Genomic DNA, 22,952 nt, shown 5'->3' with positions numbered 1-22,952 from the left:
ACCAAGATTTAAATCCAAGTCTTTTGACTTTCAAGATCAGAAGTCTTTTCACTATTTCATATAGTCTGTTTTCTAGAAAAGAGAGTATTAATGTAGGGATGTGGTTAACTAGTTAGCTATAATATAGTAAGCCACTACTAATGAAATTCATTTCCTCTTTTTGTATAGATAAAGTGTCTATGTGGGTGACTATGAGTACTAAAAAAGAAAAATAAATAAAGGTGAGTAAGAAACAGATTGAAAAGAAATGTGAGAAATAGTTATTACACTCAAGGTCAGACTGACCCAGTCTAATCTGGCACAAAGTCCAACTAGCCTTTCAGGGCAAAAACAATTTTGAGACCAGTTTCCTAGATTGTGTGACATATGTAATTAGAGATAGGATGATAAAGAAATGGAATTTTGGACCAGTTTTTTTCAACAGCTCAGGGAAGCAACTCCTTGTATTCTTCTGTCATCATTACCATTACATAAATCTGAGTTCAAACTAAAATTGTAGAGTTCATGGAACAGGGTATCTACTCTGAATATAGCTTCTAAGTGAATTTATATTCTAGAAGTACCTATACGGTGCAGTGGATAGAGTGTTGGCTTTCTACTCAAGAAGTTAAAAATTCAGAACAAATCCTGTCATTGATACTTTTTAGCTATGTGACCCAGAACAAAATATGTAACTTCTGTTTGCCTTGGTTACCTCAATTGAAAAATGAATATAATCACTGAGTTTAGTTTAGAAGGAATTATTATAAGTATCCAACGAGTTGATGTTTATAGAGTACTGCACACATAGAAGACATTTATTCCCTTCTCCCTTCCTCCATTTTTGTTTTCCCTTATACTCTAGTCTATTCTTTCTCTGATTCATACCCCATATAGCTTCCAAAATAATTTTAAATCCTAAAGCTCATAGTATCATAAAATAAAATTTAAATATTAAAACTCATAAAATTAGAAACCTTCACTAATTCCACTAAAATAAAACAAAACTTTTCAGCTTTGCCTATCAATCCCTTCAGAGTCTAGGTGCTATCAAATTTTATTCACTTATAATGTGAATAACTTCTATACTGCTTCATAACTGCTCTGTATTATAGTCAAAGTGATCTGCCAGTTGTTCCCTAAACTAAATACACTATCATTTTTGTGCTTTTGCACAGACTTCCTCCAATATCTCCTAAATCTCACCTTTAGAATCTCTAGCTTGTTTAAGGCTTAATTCATGTACCCAACTTCTACCAAAAATCTACCCTGAGATCCATAGTTTTATGTGCTCTCTCTCCTCAAGTTATCACAGATGTTTTTGTTTGATAATTAAAATCCCTTTAATAGAAAGTAAGATCTTGGAAAAACAGAAACTAATTTTTAATTCTCAGTGATTATCATAGTGCTTTACCCAGAGACAACTTTTAAAAAATGCTTTTTGGATTAGACTGGATTGGATTGGACAGTGACTAGAAACTATGTTATTTTGACCATTTTAGTATTTTTGGTTGGCCTTGGGAATTGGCAGGAAGCTCCAAATTGGACTTGAAAGATTATTATGATTTTCAGATGAGATGTTGGTACTCATATATTCCCTATCTTATGATGTGGGGTTTATTTTGGTTCAGTTCAATTCAATAAAATTGTTAGTCAATAATCACTTGATCAAAAACCATTTATTAAATGAATACTATGTCACTGAATGGGTATAGCCTCAGTCAAACTGAGACCTGTTGAAGACTTTAGTTTAAGAAGGCCATAGTATCCCATTCATTCAGTATCATTTCCAGTCATCCAGATCTATATCTGGCCACTGGATCCAGATATTTCTGAAGTAAAAAGTGATGCAGGTGACTTTGAACAGCCCTATCTCACTTAAATCCAATTCACTTTCATGTCATGGCATCATTTCCCTGATGGTCATGGTTTGCTTCAAGAAAAAGGATGAAACAGCTATGAGCTTGGTCCTGTGCTAAGGAAAAAAAAAAAGAAATGAAACAGCACTTGTCCTCAAACAGCTTATACAATATCTAAAATGAAATAGAATGAACCCAAATAAAAAAGTTAAAGAGAATTACTTTGAGATAAAGAATAACAACAAAAGATGGAAGAGTGTAATCACAAGGGAATTATTTTGGAAGAAAAAATACCAACAAATAAGAGATGGAAGAAAGTAATCAGGGCAGGTCTTCTTTTGGATATAGAAGTTAATTTATTTTTGATCAAAGTAGATTTTACTTAATCTTATTATTCTATTATCAATTTCTTATGCCTCTGTTTGGTCCAACCTTAATTTATTTGGCCCACTATTCTAGCTTGTCAAATTTTATTTTGCATCCTGACTGTATTAGTTTTCCCTGCTGGTTTTATGCCTTGTCCAAATTTTATAAGCAAACCATATATTCCTATTTAAAAAAAAAAAAAGACATTTAATAGCTTCCATACAAAACTTTAGTCCATTGATGGATAGGTGAGACAATGTAGGACCTTGTTCCGTATAAAAGTTGGCAGAGAATAAAAGGGAGTCTGTCAAAGGAGTATGAAAAAGATATTTAATTAATGGAATTTGGGACTAAGGTGAGGCAAAAGCCTGATTCTTAGACAGGAGTATATGCCATTTTAGGGCCAACATTTAAGTCAACTCAATAAATTACATATGTAGGGTTTTTTATATTTATATCCCCTCTACAGAAAGTGAGGAATGGTTTTCAAATGTAGGTGAACTGAAATTTAGAGGTAGAGTTTAAGTAATCCTAATTTTAATATTTGTATGATATAAAGGCAGGCATATATTGCCTCTATACAAATTACTTCCAAATCTATATATCCAATCTTAGTCTCTCTCATGAGTTCCAGACCCACATCACCATTTTTCTATTAAATATTTTAAAATGGTTGTCTCATAAGCATCTTAAACTTAAGATGACCAAAGAATTCATCTTTCCCCTAAATCTACTCCTCTTTTAGACTTCTCTATTTCTGTCAAGGTAGGAAAAAGATGCCATTTCTACCAACAATCTTCTAGTCACTCAGGTGAGCAACTTTGTTAGTATCTTTGACACTTCACTCTTTCAGCTTATATATTCATATTTTCTATTACTACTTTTCACAAAATCTACAATCCCTCTAATTAAATTTTCTCTCATTCCTTATATAATATATGGAACTCCATTTCCCATATCCAAGCCTTTGTACTAACTATCCTCCAGGCTTCAAATGTACTTCCTTCTTCCCTTTGCCTCTTGCTTTCAAATTCAAGAATATAGCAATCCTCTCCCTATTCCCTGAGGTGTGTTCTCTAATAACAACAAAAATTAATTAAAATTCAGTCTCTCTGTCTGTTTCTGATTCTGTCTATAGATAGACAGATAGATAGATCAACATGTATATATGGATATAGGTATATATGTGTGGGTATAAATGTATATTTCTATATGTAAATGTGTATATGGTTTATTTTGGTATTCCTCTATGTAGCATAAGATAGTTAATGACAGCAACTGTTTCATTTGTGTCTTTGAATCCCAAGCACCTAGCTCAGTACCTGGTACATTGTAGGTATATAACATGTCAATTGATGGATTGATTGTTTGATTAAATAAATGAATGAGACATCACATCCCTGATCTAATAGACAGCAGATGCTTATTTGAAATGATAAGTGGCATTTACTATAAAAGCTAACTCATATCAGGGGACTATACTGGCAATGAGAGATCAAAAGTCAGGAGCTGCATAGATAGTCTGTGGAGTGGCTTCACATAATCCCAAAGGTCAATTGGGAATATTCAGGCTCTATGGTTTGCTCTATTGGGTTTAAATTTCATCCCCAATGTGGATGTAAATTCCCAGTGTTTTGTTGTTATTGTTTAAAAGCCAGTCTATTGTTTCCTTTGACTTGAGGAAGCTATGTTAATTCCCTCCCCTCCCATCCCCCAATTTTAATTTGGATTTTACTACTCCAAAGATCCCAGCAAAGTATACACTGCATCTGGCTAAGGGCTTTATTTTTATTATCAGTATTATCTTACGTTAGCATCACACTTCATCTCTAAACAAATAGGTGCCTTTGCAAGTTATCATTATCTAAAGAGAGATTTGGGGAGAAGATAAGTAAGACTGAATTAATTAGAAAATAAATAAGAAGTCCCAATCATTTTTCCTAACATCTCTCCCTACCATATGTAAAAATTATAGCAAGGCTATGAAGAAGACTTTTGTAGCTCCATTTGGAGAACTTCAAACCAATTCACTGAATTAACTTTCTCTTTGGAAAACCCTATTTATCTTCATATGCTATTGTTGACAGCCACAAACTAACTTCAATTATCAGGATGATCTAAATGACCATCCCAGAACAACTAAAGGGTCATAAAAGTTTTATTTAGCTTGCAAACATATAGATCTTTAATACAAGGCAAAGATATATGCTGATAGTTCTGTTTCTGATTCTGTTTCAGTTCGGTTAGTTGCCAAGATTTTCCCTGGTTTCCTCTTTTGTCCATGGAGACTGTGTTCAGTTTGGTAGAGAATACACTAAGTCTGAAAAGAGAGTGGGCTGACTCAGAGTGCTTTTTTTAAAAAAATTTTTATAGGCTAATAGTTACACCAAAGATCCTTTCACTAGTGTAAAAACTTCCAGTGTGCATGAAACAAAGAAAACCTTTTCATTATATCGTTATCTATTTGTCAGGGTCTACTTTGTTCAAAAATATCCTATAGTTTCCATGTATTTTATAATCTTCTCATATCCATATTATAGGTACTTTTCCATGAAATTGTCTGCTTCATTGAGTCTGCTCAATTCTGAGTAATGAATGTGGTCCTGGTTGTGAAGTATCACCTACATACATAAATACATACATTCATATATAGGACTTCAGCACTATTAACTGCCACCTAGCTGCCTCAATAGGAACATTTCACACAAATCAACTATCCAAAATTCTGTAAAAGACTATCCTATGTACAAAGCCCAGGGAAAGGCAGGTTCAAGAATTATTGTTGTTGTCCATTCTTCATTCTTGAAAAGGATGAATGACATAAGCAAAATGATGTCTTGACTTGTTAGTGAACTGAATTTAAGAGAGATAGAGTTGTGCAAAGTCATCAGGCCCACTCTCTTCCCTGCAGAGTCAGCAGAGTCCAATGGCAGGATAGATCAGAATGACTAGAGATTGACCTTTTTAAGCTAAGATCTCTCCCAAATCTTAGTTTGTCTGAGGTAGCACCTATTCAGTAGTTCAAGGCAAGATAAGAATTAAGATGGCCTACGTTACTTTCACAAAAGAATCAATGAAGAGGGAAAAAATTCTCAGTTTCTGACCAGAACAGAAACAATTGTTATTTATACATTTTATGCCATCAAAACCTAAACAATGATCTGGATTCAAGAAAAGACATGTAGTAAAAGGGTAACTTATAGTTCCTAGTTTCTAGAAGATCTTTTGAGAAGACCAATACACACACACACACACACACACACACACACACACACACAGCATTTCTGTGTTCTAGAGTTTTAGAAATGTTCACCATTTTTGCTATTAAGATGCTGTTCTGAAAACGACCTATGTACTCTGTATTGGGCCCTAGTTGCTGGGATTTAGTTGTTTTTTTCTGACTATGAATCCACCTAAGCAAAAATGAGGGATTAGCCAACTATAAAATTATATTTTTATAATCTATTTGCTCCACAAATTACATGAAATTAATAAGAAAATATTTATTTACTTTTTTTACTTTGGTGAATTCAACATATGGACAATCAATATTAGCACTCCAATCACAATAATGATGAAAATCTGTTCAAATTATACTTCTGATGCTTGCTTACTAGTTCTGTAATCTTTTTTGTTCTGAGATTGATATTTATTCAATCTTTTTTAAAGAGCTTTTTATTTTCAAAACATATGCATAGATAATTTTCAACATTCACCCTTGCAAAACCTTGTGTTCCCATTTTTCTCCCTTCCTTACCCTCACCTCCCCAGATGACAAGTAATCTAATATGTGTTAAATACATGCAATTATTCTATACTTATACATAATACAATTATTATGCTGCCCAAAAAAAATCAGATCAAAAAGAAAAAAAAAAAAAAAGAAGAAGAAGTAGCTCTGTATTCTTGAACAAGTCATTTAACCTCTCTGAATCTCAGTTTCCTCACCTATAAAATGCAGATAACAAAAACACCTTCTTCACATGTTTGTTAGGAGGGATAAGTGAGAAAATGTATGTAAATATATTGTAATTTATATAATTTATATTGGTAAATCTTAATGGGTGATATAAATGTTAGTAATTGTTATATTATCATCTCAAGTGATTCTTATTGGCCTTTCTTTACATATTATGCAGCCCCACTCTTTCAATGCAAAGGACTGCAGGGAAAGTTGAAGTTCTTTTAAAAAATTTTTTTCATTTCTAATAATGCAATATTTAAGTTCTAAATCAGTCATTCTGAATTTCTGCTTTATACCTATTTCACCTTCTTTTCCTATCTATATTTAATAGCTTTGATAATATTTTTAGTTATTGTTGTTAATATGTTTCAGCCTACCAAAAACCTATCATTTTGTATTTCTTCTGATATAAAGACATTAGAATCATAGTGATGGAAGACAGATTAATATTCATCTGGCCAATTAATGAATCAATTTATTGAATAACTAATATCTAGTTTATTGAATAGTTAATATCTAAATTCTAGGTACTATACTAGATGATAGGGATATAAGTATAAAGAATAAAATAACCCATACTCAAATGAAACTTACATTCTAATGAAGGAGACAAGTAACATATTGCAAAATATAAATTTAATACACTAAAGATATATTAAATTGTGTGATAAACAGTAGTTTGAAATGAAAGATACTATCATTTGATTGAATCAGGATAATGTTATGTATAAATAGTCATTGAGCTACATCTTGAAGGAAGAGGCACTCTAAATCAAAGGGTATTTTGAACATGGGGAGGGAGAAGATAGTGCAAATTGCCAGAGAAAGTAGCATCATTGTACATGATGAAAGGAGAGAAGAGCAGTTTGGTTGGATCACAGAATGTGGAAGAAAGAGAATGTCTTCTAGTCTGAAGAGACCAGAAAGATAAGATGTGTCCAGATTGTATAGAGACCAAAAAGTCAAATAGAGCAATTTGTATTTTATTCTAGTGAAATTAAAGAGCCACTAGAGTTGGATGAATAATGAAGTCACATGGTCAGATTTGTGCTAGAGAAAATTACTTGGTCAGAATTGGAGAGTAGTTTAGCCCTTTCATTTTATGGATGAGAAAACTGAGATATCCAAAAGTTAGAGAATATATCCTTTAAATGTTACATAAAGTAGTCTGGTTATTCTTCCTGATACTGATGGAGTTGAGTGCCTAGAATGTGATTACTATATCCTTTACGTGTTATAATAATAACCTAGGGGTTGAGGAGGTGGGGTTGTTTTTCTGATGCTATATCATGAATCTTCACCTTTGCTCTTCATTCTTTCCATTGTGATTATGGATATGTTGTCATTTAAATCATCCAGACTAAATCCACTAGAAAAGCAATATTTTTTAATGTGGAACAACAATAACTAACATTATTCAATCCTTACTATATCCCAGGTACTGCACTAGATACTTTATATCATTTCATTTAACATTCACAACAACTCTGGGAGGTAGATGCTATTATTAATCTTATTTTACAGATGAGAAATTTGAGGAAAAGAGGGGGTAAGTGACTTGATCAAGATCACACAGCTAATAAGTACCTGATGCCAATTTTGAACTCAGGTCTTGCTGACTTCAGACCTAATACTCTATCTAATTACTGTCTTAAGAATATTTGATATAAAACATCCTTCTAATATTCTTTGACAGACTATATGATCAATATATCCAAAGTCCAGGAGAAAGTGGGCTTAAGAAGAGATACATAGCAAAGGGATGATTTAAAACCCCCAGTTCCATGGGAGTTCTTTTCTACTCTTTACGTTTTACTTTAAAAGTTCTTCTTATGCATAGTATAGCTTCTTTGCTAGTTTACTTCAGAAACCATGCATCTAAATATAGTTAATCTTTGGCTTCTGATGAAAACATGACTGCCCCTGTTCCACAGATGTTACTGGAATGCCAATGAAAATACAGAAGGTCCTCTGACGTACTGTGCTATAAGATCCTCCTGCAAGGTGGTGGGGTGTGGGAACATCCCAATACCAAAAACTGGTTGTCATCCCTGAGAGATAAACTGGAATGCTAGCTTTTATTAATTGTTTGTTGGAATCTCTCTACCTTTGGAAATGGAATCTCTGGTCTGCTATTTTATAGAAGAACTCAGAGGGCAGAATCAATTTTTCTTAGACAGTCAGAACATATTTCCTGTACAGTCATCTAATTTGCCTAATGGCTCATCAAAAATTTCTAAATTGATCAAGACCTTTTCATACTTAGTTTGATTGCTTTTGATTGATTGATACAATTGAGATGAATTTCCACCTTGGCAAAATTCTGTTCCTTACATTTTATCACTTAATATTAGGGGGAGTGGAATTATAATCAATTCTTCTCAATGTCCCCCACCTTAACATAAGTAATAATGACAAAAGTGGATGGGATTTGAACTCAAATCTCATGTGACTCCAAGTTTAGATCTATTTTCACTGAGATGCTTTCCATGATCCATAGCCACATGAAATTGCTAGGAAAATATTGATATTAAATAGATGGGCATAACAAATGCAATATTTTTAATGATACAAAATAAAAGTCAATATAGATACATCACTGTCTACTACTATACTAAATAAATGTCTAATTATGGAATGATTTTAATATGGTCATCTTTTTTATAATTTTAAGAGATCTAAATAATAATACTAATACAATTAATAATAGTATATTTTATATATATATATATACATATACATATATATCATTATAAAGTTGGCAAAATAGTTTACATATTTCATCTCTTTAAAAGTCTAAAACTACTCCTAGCTTTTAAAGGACTAAAGAGCCCCAGAGAAACCTTAATCTTTTGAACCCTTTCTAGGAAATCTAAAGGTTATACAGAAGGAAGTTGTCTTTCTAGACCAGACTTAGCATCTGGCATGCAAAACTGGATTGGGGTCTCTGTGGATATCAGCTGACAAATCCATAATGTGTGGATCAGTGAATTTCAGTTGCTAATAAAGGATAATGGTCATCCATGATTGAATTATTTAAGAGACCCCTGGTTTGGCTTGTTCTGCTGGGACCTCCCAAGTTGACAGATGGATTATTCTGGACTCAGCTAGATGTTTGAAACTGAATGGTTGTTTCCCTTTAATATCCTTATGGGCTTCAACTTTCATGAAATAATGCAATGATTTTTAAGGCAGCCATTGTTTCGATGATGTAATTTTAAAAAATGATCCTCAGCACAGTGGATTGAATTTTAAAACAATAGAATTACAGAATTTTAGTGTTGTATTACAGCTTAGAGATTATCTCATCTGAATCATGTATTTTACACATGAGGAAGACTCACCTAAAATCATACAACTAATTAGAAAGAGGGTAGCTACTGAGAAACTCAAATCTCTTGACTCTTAGCCTTATATTAGTTGTAATTGAAAAATCATAATATAGACAATTATCAATTTATTATTGTTGTTGTTAATATTTTGGCTATAGTATGATACTAATAATAACCACAACATTATCAGTTTATCCAATTGTGCAATAATTCATTAACTATCAAAGATGAAGGAATATTTGAATTTTAAGAACACATTCCAAAGACATTAAAGAGTTATATAAGATCTTATATCAATTACAGTTTCACGTTCATTGTGTCCATGATACTTACTATCTAACCATTTCATTCTCTGCTGTCCCTTTTCTGTTAGCTTTCAATCTTGTTAATGACCTATTTCTTCCCAGAGACTTGTATAATCTTAGAACCTAAGTTGTCATATTGCTATGTGTAGGGTTTAAAAAGAAAGTAAGGAATAAGATTTGTTTTACCCCATAGGTACTTCCCACTAAAGCTTATTTGTTTGAGGTTTTTTGGACACACACACACACACACACACACACACACACACACACACACACACATATATATATATATATATATACTTTTTAAAGTTTCTCTTTCCAGGTGTCACAGTTTGCTTTGTCCTGTTTCTATTTATAGTCAACCCCTATGGCTCAGCCCCCAGCTTCACAAATAGCTCAGCTCCTTTCCTGATTTCTGTAATCCTTTCCTAAAATGGAGCATACTAGCTTCCCCAGAGCATGGACTCTTTCTAACAGGTGGTCTCCATGGAAAGGTCACTTGACCTCAAAAACAGTTATATGCAGCTCAAAAAATACTTCTATATCAAAACTTCTATTTGATTTTGAAACGTCTTTTACATATTCAGGTCCCATAGCCTTCTCTTCTCTTATAGTAGTCTCTTAGGATCTATAAAATACTTCATTTTGATCCTGTTCAAAGTATTCTCTTTTCTAATTCAGACCAACATAAAACATGTCCACCTTCTTAGTAGTAGTAGGACTAGTTTGTCCTAATGCCTAAACAGAATATCTCCTACTCATTTTAGCATTTCCCACTGAATTTTAAGGTTTTCAGGGATACCTCTGCTTCTTCCTCACTTTTCCTTTTTGCCATGATATTCCTGTAAGATATCTGAGCTGGGTTGTTCAAATAAGTCTAAGGATGATTTGGTAAAGAGTACTAAAAGTAAGAACTATGGGTGGAAGGGAATAAATAAAGTGAGAAAATTGAATTCTGTGTTCCTCTAATTTTGCACCAATATTCAACTTTAATTATATGAATCTAGAATTGATAGTGTAGATAATTATTCCATGAGAATGAAAGAGGTAGTAGACAGTCTTTATGAGATGCTATAGATTGAAAAAAATATTTTCAGGAAAACCTGAAAATTTCTCCGAATTTAACCAGCATATTCCTCAGAAAATAGAGATGCAATGCCTCATAGGGAGCTAAATAATTAGCTTGGTAAAATTTGCTAAAGATTGAATTCTGCTCATCTAACTTTCAAAAAAATTAATCACTGAAGAAAAATATGTTAAGTACCTACTATATTCCATGTACTCTGCTATAAACTGGGGATACTACTATAAAAATGAATCTGACTTCTAGTAAATTTAATTCTACTGGATTACCAAAAATTATCTATGTAGGTAAAGAAGCAACAGAAGAGGGTATTAGTTGTACTAAAAATAACTTTTTTATATAGTATGTCTTAGTTCTTATTTTGTATTCCCCTGGAACATTTCTCTAGCATCTCTAAAATACTCTCTCCTTCTCACATAAAGAGTGTAGCCAAATGCTTATCTAATTCTATCAGACCTCCTTAGAGAAACATTACTGAGACTAGTATATGAACTTGGGCAGTTGACTGCCTTAATGAGCTTATACAAGTGGATTTAACAATTTATAGTATTCAGAGGATCATAGATCAAGATATGAATTTCACATTCCATTTCTTTAGCATAATTCTCTTATTTTACAGATAAGCTGAAGTTTAGAGAGGTTGCCCAAGGCCATACAGGTAGTAAATAACATTGCTAGGATTCAAATATAGATCTTCACAATACTATAAACTATCCTTACTATTCTACTATGCATATTGTCTTGATTAATCCTGATTACAGAGAAAATAAGAAACAAAGATACATTGAATATTGTTTCATACAGAATTCTCCTATCACAGATATGAGCAAAAGAAAAGAAGTTGGAAAAATTCAAAAGAATGGCATGATCTGGGGGAGGGGGTGGAGGGAGGGAGGGGAAAAATTGGAACAGAAGTGAATGCAAGGCATAATGTTGTAAAAAATTACCCTGGCATGAGTTCTATCAATAAAAAGTTATTAAAAATCAAAATGGGTCTCTGACCTAGGCATAAAGAACGAGATTATAAATAAATTAGAGGAACATAGAATAGTTTATCTCTCAGACTTGTGGAGGAGAAAGAAATTTGTGACCAAAGATGAACTAGAGACCATTACTGATCACAAAATAGAAAATTTCGATTACATCAAATTAAAAAGCCTTTGTACAAATAAAACTAATGCAAACAAGATTAGAAGGGAAGCAACAAACTGGGAAAACATTTTCATAATTAAAGGTTCTGATAAAGGCCTCATTTCCAAAATATATAGAGAACTGACTCAAATTTACAAGAAATCAAGCCATTCTCCAATTGATAAATGGTCAAAGGATATGAACAGACAATTTTCAGAGGATGAAATTGAAACTATTACCACTCATATGAAAGAGTGTTCCAAATCATTATTGATCAGAGAAATGCAAATTAAGACAACTCTGAGATACCACTACACACCTGTCAGATTGGCTAAGATGACAGGAAAAAATAATGATGAATGTTGGAGGGGATGCGGGAAAACTGGGACACTAATGCATTGTTGGTGGAGTTGTGAACGAATCCAACCATTCTGGAGAGCAATCTGGAATTATGCCCAAAAAATTATCAAACTGTGTATATCCTTTGATCCAGCAGTGTTTCTATTGGGCTTATATCCCAAAGAAATACTAAAGAAGGGAAAGGGACCTATATGTGCCAAAATGTTTGTAGCAGCCCTGTTTGTAGTGGCCAGAAACTGGAAAATGAATGGATGCCCATCAATTAGAGAATGGCTGGGTAAATTGTGGTATATGAATGTTATGGAATATTATTGTTTTGTAAGAAATGACCAGCAGGATGAATACAGAGAGGACTGGCGAGACTTACATGAACTGATGCTAAGTGAAATGAGCAGAACCAGGAGATCATTATACACTTCGACAACGATATTGTATGAGGACATATTTTGATGGAAGTGGATTTCTTTGACAAAGAGACCTGAGTTTCAATTGATAAATGACGGACAAAAGCAGCTACACCCAAAGAAATAACACTGGGAAACGAATGTGAACTATCTGCATTTTTGTTTTTCTTCCCGGGTTATTTATACCTTCTGAATCCAATTCTCCCTATGCAACAAGAGAACTGTTCGGTTCTGCAAACATATATTGTATCTAGGATATACTGCAACATATCCAACATATAAAGGACTGCTTGCCATCTAGAGGAGGGGGTGGAGGGAGGGAGGGGAAAAAAATCGGAACAGAAATGAGTGTCAATATAAAGTAATTATTAAATAAAAAATTTTTAAAAAAATAAAAAATAAAAAAAGTTATTAAAAACAAACAAACAAAAGAATGGCATGGACTTGAATGATATAACTAATATGTAGAATGAACAGAAGCTTTTGAAAATGTTAACAGCAGTTTAAAAAAATCTTTTTTAGCTGAATTCAAAGCAGGAAAAAACAAGAAATGAATAGACCTATCATTTGCTTATGTGGAGGTCACATTAATTGATGTTTAAAAGAAAGTAGAACTACTCACTTGCTGTTTCATTTTATCTTCTTTTTCTTCAGACTAAGAAAGGTAGGAAAAATATGGTTAAGGTGAGCATTCAAGGTAATGGGTCCAGAAAAAAAATTAAATGCAAAGAAATAATATATTATTTAGAATAATATACATAGAATACAATGCTATATATTAGAATAAAATATTATTTAGAATAAAATAATTCTCATATTCCATTATATACTTCTTTATGATTCCTAAACTGTCATGAAAAATGACAGAATTTGTTGAAAGACTTGAAATAAATAAATATTGCTTATGTTATTATTGAGAAAATTTATTCCACAAACTAAACATCTCTGAGGCTGGCATTAACCCCAAACAAAATTCTAAATAGGATGGCTTTTAAGCACTTAAAAATTGAAGCATTTATAGCATTTATTACCAAGACCAAACTATGCCATCCTAATCTCATTAGGGGGAGGGTGGCAACCAGAGTAGTATCTAATTGCATAATATAACAGGATTTTAGTTAAATGTTTCACAAAATCTCTTATGACATTGTCTTCTTATGAAGAAGATGGGGAAATGCAAGATAGTAATACAGTTCTATGACTTATTAGTCTATTGAAATGATCATTTTAAAAGACTTTGGTGAGTGGATCTACTTACACCTAATGTATCAGTTGTCTCCCTCTATAAGAATGTGAGCTCCTTGAGATTGGAGACTGTCTTACTTTTCTATTATACCCCAGTAATTAGCGTATAGTAAGCACTTTATGATTATTTTCATTCATTTAATCTTTATTTGATTCAACTCTTAAAGCAGTCTCTAATGGTGTGTCACTATAAAATACTATGTGTGACTCTATTCAGTTAAACATGTTTTATCAATATACAAAATGATTATAAAAAGGATATGCTTATCAAATCTATATGCCACAACTTTGGAAGACATCATTAAATAGATTGAATGACAGAATGAGAATCCAAAAAGGTATTGATAGACTAGAAATAACATGTTGAATATAATGATATGAAATGTAAGAACAAGTGTAAAGTTCAAATCTAACAGCAAAAAAGTTCACAAGTTTAGTAAGAGGGAGGTGTGGCTTAAATGACAATAAAAAAAGAGACAAGAGTTTTTGGTTTACTGCCAGCCATATGTGACTGATTTGGCTGCCAAAGTTGAAATACAGTCTAAGCTTATATTAATAGGATTAGGTTATTCAGAATGTAAGAGATGATAGTTCCTACATATTCTTCCTATCTGATGGGTCTTATTCTTCTCTGTAACCACATTTTGAGAGAGGTATTACCAAACTAAAGACTCCCTGAGGGGGCTATCAAAGATAGTGAGGATACTGGTTGAACAAACTGGTAACACTCAGCCTACAGAAGAGAAAACTTAACATAGATATTTTGTTGTGTTGTTCAGTGACTACTCTGTGTGACCCCATGAATCCTGGCATGCCAGGACTTTTGCGTTCTACTATCTTTTAATTTTGTTCAGTTTCACGTTCATTGTGTCCATGATACTTACTATCTAACCATTTCATTCTCTGCTATCCCTTTTCTGTTAGCTTTCAATCTTTCCCAATATCAAGATCTTTTCCAATGAGTCCAATCTTGCCATTATGTAGCCAAAGTATTTAAATTTCCACTTCAGTATTTGAACTTCCAGTGAATGACCTGAATTAGTTTCTTTAAGTATTGACTGATTTGATCTCCTTGCTATTCAAGGGACTCTCAAAAGTCTTCTCCAGCACTATAATGTGAAAGCATAAATTCTGCAATACTCAGTTGTCCTTCTAGTCCAATTCTCACAATCATATGTTGTTACTGGGAAAAACAACAAAAAAAAAAAAAAAACTATAGCTTTGACTATACTGACCTTTGTCAGAAGGGTGACTTCTCTTCTTTTTAGTGGGCTGTCCAGATTTGCCATAATTTTTCTTCCAATGAAAAGGGATTTTTTTTATTATTATTTCATGACTACAGTTGCCATCTGAAGTGATCTTTGAGCTTAAGAATATAAAATTTGACACTGCTTCCATTTCTTCTCCCTCTATTTGTCAGGAAGAGATGGGACCAGTTGTCAAGATCTTATTTTTGTTTTTTATTCTAAGCATCAAGCCAACTTTTACACTCTCTTCTTTTACCCTCTCAAGAGACTTTTAATTCTTCACTTCCTGCCATCAGATGGCAGAATATGGATATAACCATCTTTCAAGTATTTGAAAGGCTAGATTCTGTTGGTGAATTAGATAGTATGGTATTCATCTATAGAAAGCAGGACTAGAATCAATTAATAGAAGTTACAGGGAAATAGAATTTTGTCTCTGGTATAAAGAATTTCCTCAAAATTTACAATATATAGAAAATGGAAATGACCACTTTATGAAGTTCCCTATCACTGGAGTAAGGAAAGCAGTGTCTGCACCATGAAAATGTGCAGAAAAGACCAAAATTGGCTTTATATGAGAATTAGGCTTTATGACTATTAAAGAGACAGGACAGACAGAAGCAGAGACAGACAAACACACAGAGAGATGCTTTCAATTGTGATTCTTCTGTACCAACCTTTCATTAGTTCACAACTTCAATTCCTTTGAACTGACTCTGGTTTAATTTAAAAATGAGAAAATCATTCTCTAACTACTTTGATATTAGTTATTTTTCTTCATTTTTAATTAAATTTTATTTTTTCAACTAACAAGCATTTATTTTTTCTCTTACTTTCACCTTTATGTACTCTATTCCCACTAGGAAAAAAAAAGAAAAATAAAATCCTTGTAAGAAATAAAGTAATCAAGGAAAACAAATTCTCCCATTGTCTCACTTTATATATATAAAATACATGTGTTTGTCTCATTTTGACTATTTAGTTCTTCATCTCTCTCAGAATAGGTAGTATTCTGGAATTATGGTTAATTGTAGCATCTATCAGAATTCTTAAGTCTTAGAAAGCTGTTTGTTTTTATAGTTATAAAGAACCCAATAGGTTCTTTAAATACTTCTTCATTCTACTTTCTCAACTCTACATTAATTTATATGAATCCCTCTGGCATTTCTTAAACATAATGGTATTTCCTTACATTCATCTACCAAAATCTCTTCAATCATGTCCCAATTCATGGGCACTCTCTTAGCTTCCAGTATTTTGCCACATGTTAGTGTATGTATGTATAAAATTTCTTTCTTTGATCTCTTTGGAGCCTAGTAATGGTATTACTCAATCTCTTCCTTTCAAATGGCCCTAAAAATGAAGCTCAATTAGCTGACTGTTGGAATCTTTACAAACTGCTAATTCATTAGAGTTGATAGATTATTGATCTGCTCTTACAAGAAGATGTTTTGGGCCAGAACCTGAAACAACGTACTAAGTAGAACTAATTGATACAATGCTTGTGTTCGCACCTTTACTCATTGGAGTTCACAAGTATGAGAGATTCACAAAGTTAACTGTAACTTTGTGAATTCACACCTCCCTTGAAGCTCTTAGGGCCAGAGAGCACTATGGGAGAAAACCCATAATCCCTCTCTCTCATATCCCACAATTCCTCTCTCTCGTATAAAAGAAACAGACAGATGCTCTTGGACAGATTTTACTAGAATTACATGAAGAGTGGAGCTGGCTGGAGGCTGAAAAAAGCAGAGGCAGAAGCAAAGGACAAAACTGCAAGAGCTCTTGGAACCAAGCAGAGAAATAGGCCTCAACTAACCAGGCTATTTTGGAAGGAGAAAATAAACATTGTATTTTTACCATCTGGCTGTATTTGGGGTAATTATTGATCTGAACTGATACTAAGACTGCCTCCAAGAAAACCTCCCTGAGAAACCTGCACCCTCTTCCCCAGAGAGAACTATTCTACTTAAAAAAAAAAAAAAATACATTTTGGCGCCCAAACAGGGACCTGTTCCAAAATACTTGTGGCTTCCAGACCTCTCCACTCAGAAACATCAAAGAGGACTGGAAGGTCAGCAGAAATGATCTGTGGAACCAGGGTGATAATACAGCATATGATCCCAATGTGGGCTGCACCAGCACAGCCTGACCTGGCCCCAGTCTATATCCCAGCATCAGTTAGGGGGAATTCTGAATTAGCAGTGATGCTGGAGGCTTCTGGATCTCTGGACCTGAGAACACCAAGGAGAACTTGTAAGGTCAGTAGGGAGGGTCTGTGGCAATGCAGTGGAAACCCAGTGTGCAGTCCCAGTGCAGGCTGCACCAGTGCAGCTCCAGTTCTGCTCCAGTTCCAACCCTGGGACCTGAGCATAAGCAAATCAGGCCTCTATTGATTTAGCACACTAGATCTTACAGCTACAGTAGAGTGGAGAGTCCTGATTTGCTTATGCTCAGGTCTCAGAGTGACGCAAGTGGGACCCATAAGTTTAATACTAGGGAAAGGGGTAAGGAGGGCAAGCAAAAGAAAAGCATAATCTGGGTATATTATGATGGCAGGAAATACAGAATTAGTAATTTTAACCATAAATGTGAATGGGATAAACTCTCCCTTAAAGCGGAGGTAGATAGCAAACTGGATCAAAAGTCAGAACCCTACAATATGTTGTTTATAGGAAACACATTTAAAGCAGGGAGATACATACAGAGTAAAAGGCTGGAGCAGAATTTATTATGCTTCAGGGGAAGTCAAAAAAGCAGGGGTAGCCATCCTTATCTCAGATCAAGCAAAAATTGATCTAATTAAAATAGATAAGGAAGGAAACTATATCTTGCTAAAGGGTACTATAGACACTGAAGCAATATCAATACTAAACATATATGCAGCAAGTGGTATAGCATTTAACTTCCTAAAGGAGAAGTTAAGAGAGTTGCAAGAAGAAATAGACAGCAAAACTATAATAGTGGGAGATCTCAACCTTGCACTCTCAGAATTAGATAAATCAAACCACAAAACAAATAAGAAAGAAATTAAAGAGGTAAATAGAATATTAGAAAAATTAGGTATGATAGATCTCTGGAGAAAACTGAATGGTGACAGAAAGGAGTATACTTTCTTCTCAGCAGTTCATGGAATCTATGCAAAAATTGACCATATGTTAGGACATAAAGACCTCAAAATTAAATGCAGGAAGGCAGAAATAGTAAATGCTTTCTTTTCAGATCATGATGCAATAAAAACTACATTCAACAAAAAGTTAGAGGTAAATAAACCAAAAAATAATTGGAAATTAAATAATCTCATCTTAAAGAATGATTGGGTGAAACAGCAAATTATAGACACAATTAATAATTTCACTCAAGTTAATGACAATGATGAGACATCATACCAAAATTTGTGGGATTCAGCCAAAGTGATAATAAGGGGAAATTTTATATCTTTAGAGGCTTATTTGAATAAAATAGAGAAAGAGAAGATCAATGAACTGGGCTTACAACTTAAAAAGCTAGAAAAAGACCAAATTTAAAACCCCCAATCAAACACTAAACTTGAAATTCTAAAATTAAAAGGAGAAATTAATAATATTGAAAGTAAAAAAAATATCAAATTAATAAATAAAACTAAGAGCTGGTTTTATGAAAAAACAATAAAATAGATAAACCTTTGGTAAATCTGATTAGAAAAAGGAAAGAGGAAAATCAAATTGTTAGTCTTAAAAATGAAAAGGGGGAACTTTCCACAATGAAGAGGAAATTAGAACAATAATAAGGAGTTACTTTGCCCAACTTTATGCCAATAAATTTGATAATCTAAATGAAATGGATGACTACCTCCAAAAATGTAGTCTTCCCAGATTAACAGAGGAGGAAGCAAATTGCTTAAATAGTCCCATCTCAGAAAAAGAAATAGAACAAGCTATTAATCAACTCCCTAAGAAAAAATCTCCAGGACCAGATGGATTTATATGTAAATTCTACCAAACATTTAAAGAACAATTAGTCCCAATGCTATATAAACTATTTGAAAAATTAGGGAATGAAGGAGTCCAACCAAATTCCTTTTATGACACAGACATGGTACTAATATCTAAACCAGGTAGATTGAAAACAGAGAAAAAAAATTATTGACCAATCTCCCTAATGAATATTGGTGCTAAAATCTTAAACAAAATATATCTTAAGCAAGATATTAGCAAAAAGACTACAGAAAATCACCCCCAGGATAATACACCATGATCAAGGAGGATTTATACCAGTAATGCAGGGCTGGTTCAATATTAGAAAGACTATCAGTATAATTGACCATATTAATAACCAAATTAACAAAAACCACATGATCATCTCAATAGATACAGAAAAAGCATTTGATAAAATCCAACATCCATTCCTATTAAAAAAACACTTGAGAGTATAAAAATAAATTGTCTTCTCCTTAAAATAATCAGTAGCATCTACTTAAAACTATCAGTATCATATGTAATGGGGATAAACTGGAACCATTCCCAATAAGATTAGGAGTGAAACAAGGTTGCCCACTATCACTGTTACTCTTCAATATTGTATTAGAAATGCTAGCTTTGGCAATAAGAGCTGAGAAAGCAATTAAAGGAATTAGAGCAGGTAATGAGGAAACCAAATTATCACTCTTTGCTGATGATATGATGCTATATTTAGAGAACCCCAGAGATTCTACTAAAAAGCTATTAGAAATAATCCATATCTTTAGAAAAATTACAAGATACAAAATAAACCTATATAAGTCATCAGCATTCTTATGTATCACTAAATCCAACAATTAGAGTTACAAAGAGAAATTTCATTTTAAGTAACTACTGACGGTATAAAATATTTAGGAATCTATCTGCCAACTGAAAATCAGAAACTATATGAGCAAAACTACAAAACTCTTTTGAGGACACAGTCATCTTCCTAATCCCTTAGGCTCACTACCTGAGTATCATCCTTACTTCCTGACTCTTTCTCATCCCCAATATATAATCTATGGGCAAGGTCTGGCAATATTACCTTTGTTACATCTCTCTCATCCACTTCTCTCCTCTGATATTGCAATTGTCCTATGTAGGTCTTGATTTCAGGTATAACCTCTCACTGGAACCATTGAAATAGTCTGCTGGTTGTACTCCCTACCAAAAAAACATGTTTCAGTAAGCCTCCAGCTGTCAAAATGATCTTCCTAAAGCACAAATCTGACCATGTCACATCCCAAACCACCACACATAGACATAATTCACACACATACATACATACATACACACAGAAACTCAACAAACTCTTCCCTAGAAATTTTTGGCCAAAGAAGAACTAGAAAACATTATAAAATGCAAAATGGACAATTTTGACTACATTAAATTAACAAGGTTTTGCACAAACAAAAATATAGCCAAGATTAGAAGGGAAGCAGAAAGCTAAAAAAAATTTACAGCTAGTGTTTCTGATAAACACTTTATTTCTAAAATGTATAGAGATCTGACTCAAATTTATAAAAATAAAAGCCATTCCCTAATTGAGAAATACAATTTTCAGATGAAGAAATTAAAGTCACTTGACCAGAGAAATGAAAATTAAGACAACTCTGAGGTACCACTTCACACCTATAATGTGATGAGATGAGAGAGATAATGATGAATATTGGAAGGGATGCAGGGAAAAATGTGTTAGAATTGTAAACTGATCCAACCATTCTGAATTGCAATTTACAGCCCAAAGGACTGTGAGATGAAGATGAATCTAGTTGTGCCTCAGAGAGAGCCTTCTCAGTCTTTCGCTGAACTCTAGACTCATAGCTTCTTCCTCTGAAAACTCTCCTTCTGCCACCAGCCAGCCAAGTGGAAAATATTCCAATGAATCTCTCTTGCCTCCGAGAGAGGGCTTCTGGCATAATTCAGCTGAAATCTGACCAAGAACCTCTGTCTGTCTATCTCTTTTATACGAGAGAGAGGAATTGTGGGATACGAGAGAGAGAGGGATTATGGGTTTCTCCCATAGTGCTCTCTGGACCTAAGAGCTTCAAGGGAGGTGTGAATTCACAAAGTTACAAAGTTTACTTTGTGAAACTCCCATACTTGTGAACTCCAATGAGTAAAGGTATGAACACAAGCCTTGTATTAATTAGTTCTACTTAGTACCTTGTTTCAGGTTCTGGCCCAAAACATCTTGTAAGAGCAGATCAATAATCTACCAACTCTAATGAGTTAGCAGTTTGTAAAGATTCCAACATCTCCCCCTTTCTTTTGTTTTAGAACACACCCCAAATAGCAATCGTAAGAGAGTCTCTTAAAAAAGACACTTGCTCAGCTGGCAAGAGAAACTGATATATCACCATTCCTCCCTCGTAAACGTCCATCAGCTGAGCATTCTCTTTCTATAAGGTCACTACTGGATATCTCCATTACACCAGAGTCCAGTACTAGCTATGGAGAGTGACATTATTTCTAGACATTCCAGAAAACTCTGGGAGATTGAGTCAACTAACAAGATTGAAGTGTAATAAAAATAGTAAAAGACTAGGACCAATGTACCTTTCATTACCACCAAATACCTCGGTCTTCTTTCCTTCCTCTGATTGTGAGGGAAAAGGGACTCACATTTCCCAGATCAATTGCCTTACTGGGCCCTCATGGTAAAACTATGCATACCCTTTGATGTATCAGTGTCACTACTGGGCCTATAATCTCAAAGAGATTTTTAAAGAGAGAAAAGGACTCACATGTGCAAAAGTGTTTGTGGCAGTATTTTTTGTAGTGGAAAGAAACCAGAAATTGAGGAAATGCCCATCTATTGGGGAATGGCTGAATAAATTATGATAATATGAATCTAATTAAGTATTATTGTTCTATAAGAAATGGTAGACTGATTTCAGAAAAGCCTGGAAAGACCTACAAGAACTGATGCTGAGTGAAGTGAGCAGAACCAAAAAAAGACATTATACACAGCAACTACAAGGTCATATAATGATCAATTGTAATGGATTTGGTCCTTCTCAACAATGTGGTGATTCAAGGCAATTCTAATGGACTTGGGATGGGAAATGTCATTTGCATCCAAAGAGAGAATTATGGAGACTGTATATGGATCAAAGCACGATGTTTTCACCTTTTTAATTTTTTTTTCTTTCTCATAAGCTGATTTTCTTGCACAACATGGCAAATATGGAAATATGTTTAAAAGAATTGCACGTATTTAACCAATATCAGATTACTTGTTTTCTTGGGCAGGGGGGAGTGGGAGAGGAGAGGAAAACCATTTAGAACACAGAGCCTTACAAAAATGAATGGTGAAAACTATCTTATGTATTTGGGAAATAAAATACTATTGAAAATTAAAATAAATAAATAAGCACTCCCTATAACCTCTAGAACTAAATATAAAATCCCACTGTTTGGTATTCAAAGTCATTAATAATCTGTTCCCCATGCACATTTCCAATATTTTGATTATTTACACCCTCTGCTATATACTCTATAATCTGATGACAGGACCTCCTTGTTGTTCCTTAACTAAAACAGTTCATCTCTCAACTCCCAAGTATTTTCAGGATCTTTCCCATATAAAATGATCTCTTTCCTCACCTTTACCTCCTAAATTCCATGAGTTTTTTCCTACTCCCAGAAAAAAACATTTTCTACAGGAAATTTTCCCCAAATTCTCCCCCACCC

The sequence above is a fragment of the Antechinus flavipes genome, chromosome 2 (genome assembly GCF_016432865.1).
Source record: "Antechinus flavipes isolate AdamAnt ecotype Samford, QLD, Australia chromosome 2, AdamAnt_v2, whole genome shotgun sequence".
Taxonomy (NCBI): Eukaryota; Metazoa; Chordata; class Mammalia; order Dasyuromorphia; family Dasyuridae; genus Antechinus; species Antechinus flavipes.
Note: the sequence above shows the minus strand (reverse complement) of the source record.